We start from the raw sequence: 10,574 nt of genomic DNA on the forward strand, positions 1-10,574 counted from the left end.
CAGGAGAATTAGGAGCTGACAGCTGGCCCGTGATACCAGCCCCTAGTAGTTTCCCTGATAGTTGTCAGAGAAATGCACATGTCGAGATGGAGAAGAGCGAATGAAGTGAGCAAGTCGACCGGGTGAAGTATCAGATGGTTCCTGTTGTCTACGCTGTTGCCGACTGGTGTCAGAAGATGGAGAGCGAGATGGCCGATGCGGGTCATCACATGATCTGTGTGAGTAGTGGTAGTCACGAGGAGATTGACGGCCTGGAGAAGGTGAACGATGTGGTGATGATCTGGGACTGGACCCGGATGTGAATTGGCGATACTCATGGTCATGTCGCAAAGGGGGCGGAGAAGTGTGGTATCGTCCATTCAATTCAATTCAATTCAATTTTATTTATATAGCGCATTATCACAACATTACATTGTCTCAATGCGCTTAACATTTCTGCCTCGTAAGGACCCCCCATTGAGTAAGCCAAAGGCAACGGTGGCAAGGAAAAACTCCCTAAGAGGAAGAAACCTTGGGAGGAACCAGACCCAAAGGGGGAGCCCATCCTCCAGGGGCCGGCAGATGAGTCAAACAAACAAGATGAAATGACTAAGCTAATACAGACAAGATGAAATGACTAAGCTAATACAGGGGTTGAAATATATGTCTCAATGCAGCGGCCGACCGGTGCAGACACATGGTGCTTGATGCACGATGGCAGGATTAATAGACACACAGCCGCAGGATGGATGGCGAGGCATCGTGTTGAGCCAAGGGCAGGCAGGTTGGAGGGTAGTTGCCGGAGGTGGAGGTAGTTGTCTTGCAGGCCGCAGAGGCATAAACTCTTCAACGACATTGTGCTCCAGGGAGCACACCCCAGAAGGGGTGAGGGAGGAAGTAAGAATAATTGTGTATTAGCCAGAGTTGAGGAAACCAGAGGCAGTGCAAGCAAAATGATCGAGTGCAATATTCGTCTAGGCTCCGGCAGATCTGAGTATAGCAGCATGAGAAAGAGGAAGAGACAGGCGGGAACACAGGTATGGGGACTCCCTGAACATCAGCACTCTAGTGTAGAGCTAGAGTGACAGCACTGACGCATCAGTTTATCCAAAGCCAATGACACCGATCCCCACCCAGCTCATCACCTCATACTGTTAGTCTGACTGGGAGTGAGCGACTAGCTGGAACCAGAACTAGGTTTCCTATACGCTAAGCTATACAAGTGCGTTTTTAATCTAGACTTGAAAAGCGAGAGTGTGCCTGAATCCCGCACATCTGCCGGGAGACCATTCCACAGCTGCGGAGCTCTGTAAGAGAATGCTCTGCAGCCTGCCGTAGCCCTGTCTACTTTAGGAACAATTAGATATCCTGCTCCTTGTGAACGAAGCAGGCGAGAAGGGTTGTAAGGGACCAGAAGATCATTGAGATATTGTGGTGCAAGGCCATTCAGAGTTTTGTAAATCAATAGTAATAATTTGTAGTCAATCCTAAACTTGACCGGTAGCCAGTGCAGGGAAGACAGGATAGGGCTAATGTGATCAAATTTTTTAGTTTTTGTTAGAACTCTGGCAGCTGCATTTTGTACTAACTGAAGTTTATGTAGGGATCCAGATGGACAACCCGAAAGGAGGGCATTGCAGTAGTCCAATCTAGAAGTTATAAAGGCATGTATTAGTTTTTCTGCATCTTGAAAGGACAGCAACTTCCGAAGCTTGGCTATGTTCCGTAGATGATAAAATGCCGTACTGGTAATGCTATTTATGTGAGCACTGAAGCAGAGGTCGGAGTCTACCAGGACACCAAGATTTCTGACCACTGTTTTAAATTGAGTAGGGAGGCCGCTAGGGTTGGGGTTTACAAACTTATTGCGGGCCTCCTTAGGACCGATTAAAAGAACCTCAGTTTTTTCAGTATTTAACATGAGGAAATTCCTTGCCATCCAACAACGGATGTCTAGCAGACAGTCGGCTAAAGAAGAGAGCTGGGATGCGTCACTAGGTTTAACAGATATATACAATTGTGTATCATCAGCATAACAATGAAAATTAACACTGTAATTTCTAATTATGTTACCAAGCGGTAGCATATATAGATTGAACAGTAGGGGGCCCAGCACTGATCCCTGCGGGACACCATATCTTACTTTAGTGGCTATGGATGACTCATTGTTTACATGGACAAACTGGTAACGATCAGTTAAATACGAACGAAACCACAGTAGTGCTGTCCCTTTAATGCCAATCAATGTTTCCAACCGGTCCAAAAGAATATTATGGTCTACAGTATCGAATGCTGCAGTTAGATCCAGTAAGAATAATAGCAATATACAGCCACGGTCGGAAGCCATAAGCAAGTCGTTTATCACTTTGACTAAGGCCGTTTCTGTGCTATGATTGGGTCTGAAACCAGACTGATATAGCTCGTTAGCATTATTATCTTGAAGAAAGGAGGACAGCTGGTGAGCAACAACTTTCTCAAGAATTTTAGAAATGAAGGGAAGATTTGAGATGGGTCTATAGTTTCCTAAGTCACTAGGTTCAAGATTTGGTTTCTTTAGGATAGGTCTAATAACAGCCATTTTAAAAGATTTAGGAACATATCCAAGACTAAGAGATGAGTTTAACAAGTTTAACAATGTAGTGCTAATCAGTGGTGCAATTTCCTTAAGTAGATTGGTGGGTATTGGGTCAACAAGGCTAGTATTGGGTTTGCAAGAGGAAATTAACTGAAGGAGTTCTGTCTGCACTACAGGAGTGAAACATTCAAAGATGTTATCATTAGTACTAATAACACTAGCACTAGCAGAGGATTGGTGGTTGTGTGCAACCGTGGGCGTGCTCGTGATGGTATGTCTAATCGTGGTTATTTTATTATTAAAAAACGCAATAAAGGCATCACTACCAAGAGCTTCTGGGACTTGTGAGTTTAACATTGAACGATTCTTTGTTGACCTAGATACAGTTTCAAATAGGAATTTAGGATTGGTTTTGTTATTTTCTATTAGTTTAGAGAGATACATAGACCTAGCAGTCATTAGTGCATGTCTATACTTAGACAGGCTCTCTTTCCAGGCCAATCTAAAAACTTCTAAATTTGTTGACCGCCATTTGCGTTCTAGCTTTCGTGAAGCTTGTTTAAGTTCACGTGTACGGTTAGAGTACCAGGGTGCAGGTTTCTTATCTCTATGTTTTATTTTCTTGAGTGGTGCTACATGATCAAGAGTGGTACGAAATGATTCTACCATGTTCACGGTTACCTGTTCAAGTTCATTTACACATGACACTTCAGAGGTTAGGTTAAAGGACTGTGGGAGCTGTTCCAGAAAAGTTGCAGCGGATAATGAGGCTATGGAACGTCTAGTATCGTACCTCTGGTCTGGGGCCTTAGGGGAGTTATGTTGTATTTGAAATGTTAAAAGGTAATGATCTGAAAGTAGAGGATTCTGAGGGATAATTGATATGTGTTCTACCAGGACACCATGACTAAGAATCAGGTCTAGGGTGTGGTTACAGGCATGAGTTGGCCCAGTTACATTCTGATGTACACCGACAGAGTCAAGAATGGCAGTAAATGCTATCAGTCCATGGGCCTGATAGCGATCAGTAGAGGAGTCCCTATTCCTGGGACAAGTGCGACGATCAGGTGACCAATCACGGCGGTGAGTAGGTGTAAAGGAGTCGTTGCTTGTCGATGGGCATCCAGATGAAGATGCACGGTGGCTGGAACAGCAACATGGGGCCCGGTCACTGAAAGATGGCTGATGACTATTAGGGTAGGTGGTATGAGCAGTCACATTACACATAGAGCGGGGCAAATGTAACAACTCAGTCAGGTCTCGTTGTAGAGTGGAAAACTGTTGAGTTATTTGATTCAGGGCGCCACCTGACTGGTGGAAATGGGAGTGGCGCAGATCATCAACATCACTGCGAAGTGCAGCAACAGCTGCCGTTAGCGAATCTATTTGGGACACCACAGAATTATCAGAGAACTGGGGAGATGATGTCACTGTAACTGGCATGACAGCAGAAGGAGTTGCTAGGCTGAGGGCCAATTGAGCACGTTCACACTGACCAACTACTTTTAAAGCAGCATCTAGAGTAAGTGCACCATGTTCATGTATTTTTATTTGAAGAGATGGGTCCAACCCTGCTACAAAATGTCGAAAAATTTCACAACGCTGGGCTTCTAGACCATATTGAGGGAACGCTTCCATTACTAAGTTAGTGAGGTCAGCAGCATAGACTTCCAGTGCCTCTAGAGGCTTACATGGGCGTGCATTTAAGTGCGTCTGGAACATCGCCAAAAAATGATCACGGCCAAAGACAGCACCTAAACTGGCTTTAGTCTGGGGGTAATTAGCCTGAACCACATCAGGCAGGGTCTGCCAATAAGAAAATGCGGCGCCACTAAGTTTAGCTGGAAGGAGTCTCGCTTTATATATGGTAGGAGAGGAAACATCAACCGCCACTTCAAACCTCTGAATCCACGTAGAGAAGGGCTCTGAGCCATCACCGCTGAAAGGGGAAGGCAGATCGATCCGAAAAGGCAGTCCCACACGTCCGGCGTCAGCAGGTAAAACCGGAGCAGGGCGCTCCTCGTCTGGCATCATCTTACAGTGCGCGCTCAAAGTCCGTGGTCAGAGTAGTAGCTGGTCTGGCGTTAGCGTCACAGCAGCGGAGAAAAAAATAAATAAATAAATCGCTGCGAATGCCAGAGTCCGTTGCTGGGTCCCCGACGTTATGGCAAAAAAAAATACAGCAACAACGACCCGTATTTTAAGCCAACTGCGCTGCCACCAGTGTAATATCAGGTCTATACTGGGCTACTGGATCTGAATACCGGTCTACTTAGAAGACGAGGCTCGCTGGCTTACGGGTGGTGAGTAAAAGAGACTTCACTCATCCACTCACGTTGGGGATATCCTTTTACTTCAGAACAATTGCGGGGAACCCAGAACAGGCGGCAAATTCAAACACATTAGTTCCGCTCAGCATAACCATTTTTCCCTTAACTAATAAAAGGAGCAGATAACACATCCCCCATTCCTATGGTTACAATAATATAAATTTGTTCACATTTAGCTGTATTCCTGCATTTTTACTTTTGAACTTTTATACCTTAATAATTTTCTGCAATAAGTATTGCATCATCAGCTCATCAAAGGTTGTTGATATTTCTTTCACCAGCCTTAAATGGTTGTCTTATTCCAGTCTAGCTTCACTCATTTTACGTACAAGTTGAATGGGTTTGGTCACCAAACCCATTCAACTTGTACGTAAAGAAGTAAGGTAGCATGCACACCAAACTTTGGTGTGCATGCTACCTTACTTCTTTACCAGTCCAGAAACTGTGGCTTCTTGTGAAGTGTATAGAATTTTCATGAGAACAGTAAGGGGCTCTGGTACACCAAATTTTCACAAGATCTTGAACACAGATGAAGGCTTTATTATTGCATTGGCCACCCTCTGATTTTTTTTTCCCAGTTGATTTCAATCAGGTGATGCCAATGATTTCCTGAATCCAGCTTTCTCTTTCCTTGATCTTCCAAAGGAAATGCCTATCAGTAAGAAGTTTGATCTGTTTCTATTAAAAGAGAAATTCACTTTCTTTTCTGTGACTGCATTTACTGAGAGACGCTTGCCTGCTGCACCTGTGTCTCTAAGACAGGGAACTGTTACTGTTAGGGTCTTGCAGATCACATATAGTACAGCAAGACCGCTTAGACTAAAAAGCCTATGAATCAACTTGAGCCTAGAATAACACCCTAGAACAGGGGTGGCCAATCTTATCCACAAAGGGCCGGTGTGTGTTCAGGTTTTCGCTGCAGCTCCCTAATTATATTATTAATTAGAGGACTGATTGGCTGAGGAGTCCTCACACCTGGGTTTGAACAGCTGACCTAAAGGTTATCCCAAAAACCTGCATACACACCGGCCCTTTGTGGATAAGATTGGTCACCGCTGCCCTAGAAGAGCCAAATAATTTTATAATACAAATGAAATGTAATAATCGAAGATTTTAAAATGAATTTTTAAATTTCAGTGTGCAAAGAAGTATACAAAGGACTTCATTAAATGAAATATTGTTGCTTACAAGTATATCAGTGGAGGTTACTTGTCACATTCCATGGTAAAGACAGCAGGGAGAGACACCAGGTCATAAAGTAGGTGAAAGATCAGAAGTGCGGCAGGTCATAGAACTGAAGGTCAGGGAGTACACCAATAGATCAAATGTCTTCTGGAGCTGCCCTTTCCATCCTCTGTTGGTACCTAAAAAAGAAAAAAAAAACTTTCATAGTCATTTTGAGTTATGAGGTTTACATGGTCTCCCTTCCTTTTGATGTCATTAAGCAGCATTGCTTCAATTTTGGTGCGATTTGTCTCAAGATTTGAATCCAGATCTTCACTGATGTAATATGTGATAGAAGTTTGAAAAATATCCGTAAAATGCTTTCTGAGTTATCATGCTAACAGTATACACTCACCTAAAGGATTATTAGGAACACCTGTTCAATTTCTAATTAACGCAATTATCTAATCAACCAATCACATGGCAGTTGCTTCAATGCATTTAGGGGTGTGGTCCTGGTCAAGACAATCTCCTGAACTCCAAACTGAATGTCAGAATGGGAAAGAAAGGTGATTTAAGCAATTTTGAGCGTGGCATGGTTGTTGGTGCCAGACGGGCCAGTCTGAGTATTTCACAATCTGCTCAGTTACTGGGATTTTCACGCACAACCATTTCTAGGGTTTACAAAGAATGGTGTGCAAAGGGAAAAACATCCAGTATGCGGCAGTCCTGTGGGCGAAAATGCCTTGTTGATGCTAGAGGTAAGAGGAGAATGGGCCGACTGATTCAAGCTGATAGAAGAGCAACTTTGACTGAAATAACCACTCGTTACAACCGAGGTATGCAGCAAAGCATTTGTGAAGCCACAACACGCACAACCTTGAGGCGGATGGGCTACAACAGCAGAAGACCCCACCGGGTACCACTCATCTCCACTACAAATAGGAAAAAGAGGCTACAATTTGCATGAGCTCACCAAAATTGGACAGTTGAAGACTGGAAAAATGTTGCCTGGTCTGATGAGTCTCGATTTCTGTTGAGACATTCAAATGGTAGAGTCAGAATTTGGCGTAAACAGAATGAGAACATGGATCCATCATGCCTTGTTACCACTGTGCAGGCTGGTGGTGGTGGTGTAATGGTGTGGGGGATGTTTTCTTGGCACACTTTAGGCCCCTTAGTGCCAATTGGGCATCGTTTAAATGCCACGGCCTACCTGAGCATTGTTTCTGACCATGTCCATCCCTTTATGACCACCATGTACCCATCCTCTGATGGCTACTTCCAGCAGGATAATGCACCATGTCACAAAGCTTGAATCATTTCAAATTGGTTTCTTGAACATGACAATGAGTTCACTGATTGGATATACCAAAAAGATGTTCATATTAAGTCTCTTATACCAGGGACAGAGGCCTCGGGTAAGCTATAAATATGGCTATGTAATGATCCTTTGCTTTGAATTGAAGAGAATGAGCCTCCAGATTGACTTGCACCTCCATGACCGTGCTTTCTAATCAATGTAAAATACCTAATTTATTTGAATTATAACTATGCTATAGACTTTGCGGACATTTTCGGACATTTCTTTGCCGACTTCACTATGATGTGATGTGTATGATGTGTGTGGACTGTGAAGCACTGGCAGTGTCCGTTGAGAAAATGCATAAAATGTAACCTTTTTAAAATAGATGCATCTGACTGGTTGCATTTGAATTGAGGCGCGTAATAATGATACTGTTCTGTGAGTATGTGCTGTTTTCTCTTTTTTTCCCCATCCCATCGAGACCGCTATGTCCGAGACCAAGACAAGACCAAGACCAAATGGAGTCGAGACCGAGACAAGACTGAGACCAAATTGAGTCGAGACAAAGACCAGACCGACACCACAAAAAATTGGTCTCGAGACCGGTCTACAGCACTACTTTCATGTTGATGAAAACATGTCGGCAGCAGCAGTGGTGGACTGATCCCAAAATCATATGTATTCCCTGTTCAGGGAACACAATAAACCAGTGTTCATATGTCTTCATTATAAGACATTAGGACATCTTTCTATCTTTGCTTGGTAGCCATCAAATTCCTTTTCCGAATGTCATGGCAGTACCGAAGACCAACCAAATAGCAGATGAAAAAACCTTACTGTTAAATGTTAAGAAAGGCTGTAGCAGAAATACACTGCAGAGCATGTGAGCGTAGCGGAGCGGTGAGAATTTCCGCTCCTCGCTCACGAGGCTGTTGGCTCCGCCCGCTCCTCCGCTCTAATTCGCACTAAGCCGCTCCGCTCAACACCGCTCCTCGCTCCACTAAAATGTCCTCCCGCTCCAGTCAAATCGCTCCACGCTCGCTCCAATTTAAAAGAGAAACAAATAATCTGCATGCCTAACAAATGTCACCTTAAACCGAAGCCTTATGTCATAAAGAAATATGAGCAACGGCAACATTGCCAGTCAGAACAGAAAATATTTATTTTTAAGCAACCTATTGGCAACAACGGACAGGTTTGGAAATGGCATTCCACACAAAAATAGGCTTAAAAATAAAGGAATCAATGGGTTTAATAGCCTAAAGAATATACAGACACGTTTTAAATTCCTCAATTTTTTTCAGCATGTCTCTAAAATAAAATTTTACGTTACGTGAAATTAAAAAAAAATCTTATTAGACCTACTTTGAATGACAAAACGAATTTATTTGATTACCAATATTTACTTTATAGGCTTTTATACTTTAATTTACTTTATAGACTTGATATGCTACAACCATATAAAACTTGCACGCGTTTTGCTCTGGCTTCCGCTTGTTCGCGTAGCACACTCATGTTTCTGAGAAAAATGATTCCAAAGTGAATCTTTACTCACTGAAACAGTTTCACCACATTGTTGTTCTTGCTGTACATTCTTGTCATCTATACGTTTGATAAGAATAGTACACTTGTACGATTTATCAGTTTTCTTTGTGAAATACTTTGCGAATTCCATCTCGGCCAATTTGTGTAACAGTCTTGATAATTGTACAGATGAATTCTGGGTAGATTTGGGCACGCCTCAGAATTGTAGTGTGAGCGGTATCGGAGCGAAATTGGAGCGAGACAAAGCGACCGCTCCAGCCTTAATTAGAAAACCCGCTCCGCGCTCTGACCAAATTCCGCCCGCTCCGCTCCTCGCTCACGCTCCGCTCCGCTCACATGCTCTGATACACTGACATTCTGGTGATTGGCTGTTCATTCATGCACTGGGCAAACATTTCCGAGGCAAACATAGAGTACTGAGCAAATGAACAAGAAAACTAAATAGCTATATAAGTGTACTAATGAATAATTACTAATTAATAACTACCCTAAAAAATAGCCCATAGATCTAGCATGGGAGAAGACAATGTAGGAGATTTTACTTACGCAAAACAAGCATGAACATATTTGCAGTAAATACAGGATTGCAGTGGGACCCCTGTATCCACCATTTCAATAACCGCAGTTTCAGTTGTGTGTGGTTTACCTTTGCCAGAAAAAAAATATTGGAAAAATCCAGAAATAAACTGTTCATAAGTTTCAATCCACGGGCCAGGAGACTACAGGCTGTAACACGGTGAAATCCGTCAGTCTATCTCCCTTTGTCCCTATATCCACACTTCCTCCCAGAACTCCCATTCCTTCTGCCTCTAGCGTTCTCGCTGATCTTTGCTGCTGCTTTATCACAGCCTTGATACGTATTTTTGCATTGCTCTGTTGTCTCGTTACAATTAGGCGAAAACGGCAGAATACTGTATATAATAATGTACTAAGGACCGAGGCATCGGGTGAGCAGACATAGACAGGGAAAACACCCTCTCTATTAGCAGTCCTTAAAAGAATTATAGCAGGTACACAGCGAGCACTGAATCAGATACACATATCAGAAACACAAGGTTGTCAGATGCCGAACTGCAAGATGCACACATGGTGGGATATTTACAGAAGCTAAATACACACGAGGATCGGACCGGGTATACACAAGGCGTACACACGCGTGATAATACAGAAATGCAACCATTAACATTAACATTAACAACAACAACAACAACACAACAAGGGTTATTTAGAATTGCACGCAGGGCATGCTGGGACATGAGCCCCGCCAGTGTTACAATATTTTTAAGCAAGTCTGCGCTTGTCAGAATTAAGGTACCACAGTTTAATTGGACTTCATATACGTTCACTTACATTTTGCCCAGACTACCTTAAATCCAGTGGTGTAAAGTACTTGAGTAAATGGACTTCGTTACTGTACTTAAGTATTTTTTTGGCTACTTTGTACTTGTACTGAGTATCAAAAATATAAGCAACTTTTACTCTCTACTCCACTACATTTGTGACTGAATATATGTACTCTTTACTCCACTACATTTGAACGGACGCTTACCGTTACTCGCTACATTGTGATTGCGTGCGACAAGTCAGGATCTTTATCTACCACGGCTAATTTCTTCAAGTACGTCTGGCTGCAGCCTGCAGGAGGGCGGGGTTGGACATCCAACCCCGCCCACAT

The 10,574-nt window shown here is 43.1% G+C and overlaps 1 long non-coding RNA gene across 1 annotated transcript; it reads right to left on the reverse strand.

Annotated features, from left to right (window-relative positions):
- Positions 1–419: 419 nt before the first annotated feature.
- Positions 420–10,120, reverse strand: LOC140591701 (uncharacterized). The gene is made up of 3 exons (XR_011991996.1): positions 9,446–10,120; positions 6,073–6,248; positions 420–4,632 (listed from the first exon to the last, which is right to left on the reverse strand). It is a non-coding gene; the product is annotated as an uncharacterized lncRNA (long non-coding RNA).
- Between the last annotated feature and the right edge of the window lie 454 nt (positions 10,121–10,574).

Source organism: Paramormyrops kingsleyae, chromosome 6 (genome assembly GCF_048594095.1).
Source record: "Paramormyrops kingsleyae isolate MSU_618 chromosome 6, PKINGS_0.4, whole genome shotgun sequence".
Classification (NCBI taxonomy): domain Eukaryota; kingdom Metazoa; phylum Chordata; class Actinopteri; order Osteoglossiformes; family Mormyridae; genus Paramormyrops; species Paramormyrops kingsleyae.